Below are 2,500 nucleotides of genomic sequence, written 5' to 3'. Positions count from 1 at the left end.
AAAAAAAAAAAAAAAAAAAAAAAAAAAAAAAACAATGTATTGATGCTAGGCAGGAAGAGAACTGCACGACCCATAAAACCTGTATAGAAGATTCTGATTCAAATATTAGAAAGAAAAGGCCTTAACATCCAAGAGAGACGAAAGTGCACGTGATATAAATATAAAATGCAAGCGTGTGCATTGGTGCTTCAACATAAAACTACGAACCTTCCGTTGGACTTGGTACCTGACATACAGGGTGGTCCGAAAGTCTTGTTACCCCTTCCAAAAAGTACCAACAATAGAGGTACAAGTATTGCAATAATACAAAATTCATATCCTGACTTCAGTTTATTCACTGTAAGAACAGTAGAACGAAATAAGAACAATGAAACAATAAAAGTACAAGTAAAATAGTAATAAGGAAGATGTACTGGATTCAGTTTATCTGCTTTCAGCCATCTGAAAATAAAAATATAATACTATTAGACCAACAAAATCGTGAAAATTAGAATAATGTAACAATAATAAAACTGAATACAGGATATGTATTTTCTATTATTGCAATACTTGTACATCTATTGTTGGTACTTTTGGTGGGGAGGGGTAACAAGACTTTTGGACCAGCCTGTAGAAATCTAAAATGCTCATTTAGCTGTTTATAACAAATTTGCAAAAACTGAACTACTCTTAAGTCTGTCTTGGTAACATGATGCGTATGCTCATTGTCGCTGGAATTTCTTTTCCATGGGTTCGAATATTTCCACGTAAAGGTGAAAACTACTTCGTTCATTTTCCGTCACCCGGACTTAGGCTTTTAGTGCTTTGCTCATAAAAGGAAATGTGAGAAAGCTATGAAATCAAGAGGTTCTTGCGGCTACGAAGTCATGTGTTTGGTAAAAAAAGTAGAATATATATATATATATATATATATATATATATATATAATATATATATATATATATATATATAGATATACTGTGTGTGTGTAGTGTACAGTAGGAAGTGCATACGTGAGCGCATATTTTTCTTTTTATATGCCAGACAAAATATTCGGAAGTTTCTAATTTAATTTAGTTCCGTCTTCCGCATAGAAACACATAGATGCAAAATATTTCCTCATATACATAAGCGTAATGTACCCTAACATCTATGTCACTTTCTAGAGCGGAATACCAAAAGTATTTCAGGATCTGCAGTAAATTTCTCTAAGCGTTTTCCTGGGGACCGGAAAGAGAAGAAGAGCAGTCGGAGAAGCAAAAGGTTGTTCGAAGATTGTCGAAGAAGGCTTCGAATTGATTGTCATTCCTTTCTTTTATTTCGATAGAAAGTAAGAATAATAATATCATTCATTTTCTAAACTTAATTTTCCTAAAACTTCCTCTTTCTCCTTTCAGAGCGAATAAAGAATAGATTCAGTAAATCTGATCTCAGGAAAAAGCATTGACATTTACTTCCAGCGGGATCCAACGATATATCTCGTGCCTACCATGGCTCCGGAGAATGAGAAAATAGGAATAAAATGGCAGGGAAAAAGAAAATAGAAAAAGGAGAGAGAAGAAAAAGAGGGGGGAAAATATTTTAAAACGAAAAATACTTCGGGGAATGATATCTAAATAATTGCCACCACACAGGATTCCCAAGTGAATTCCACGACGAGGAGAGAGGAGCTGGCTCTGACGTGAGATATTAGCCTTGGAAATCTCGATTTTCTTTTTTGAAGGAGAATTCCTACATCGTCAGTTTCTGACCTTTTCACCGTAGGCCTTGAACCGCTGTGATTATATTTTTCTCCGGCACGTGTGTTTTTAGTTTAGTTGTTCTTCCGTCGTACGTCCAGCTATCAGCGGAGTAGGTAATGTTTGTCACTTTCAGCTCTTGTCATGTGATGTATGTGTAATGTTTTCCTGGAGGATCTGCATTGATTAAGTTTGCTTTGTTTAGAGCAGTGGTTCTTGACCCTTTTCAGTGTATGCACCCTTTTCAGATCAGCAGTCAGTTCCCGCACCCCCTGAAATGCTGAAATAAAAAAAATCTAAAATACAAAGCTGATATGATGTGCATTAATAAAATATACGGCGTGTATCCTGCACTCGAGCCTGTTGCAACGTTGCCAGTTCATTAGGAAATTTAGTGTAGGTTACTCTATAGCTGACAGCATTGCTGTAAAAAAAAAAATAATAATAATATTCTAAAGGGTCGACAATAATAAAAAGTGTAAAAAGTCCGTGTATAATTTTGAAGACTTTACAGAAAGCTTTCGAACCCTTCCCTGGGAAGATGAACCCAGGGAAGGGTTCGAAAGCTTTCTGTAAAATCTTTGTATTATTGTGGACCCTTTAGAATATTATATATACTCTCTTCCCTAATAATAATAATAATAAAATAATAATAATAATAATAATAATAATAATAATAATAATAATAATAATAATAATAATAATAGTAATAATAATAATAATATAATTATTATTATTATTATTATTATTATTATTATTATTATTATTATTATTATTATTAT

This window comes from Macrobrachium nipponense, chromosome 6, assembly GCF_015104395.2.
Source record: "Macrobrachium nipponense isolate FS-2020 chromosome 6, ASM1510439v2, whole genome shotgun sequence".
In the NCBI taxonomy this organism is placed as follows: domain Eukaryota; kingdom Metazoa; phylum Arthropoda; class Malacostraca; order Decapoda; family Palaemonidae; genus Macrobrachium; species Macrobrachium nipponense.
This window is presented reverse-complemented; position numbering follows the sequence as displayed.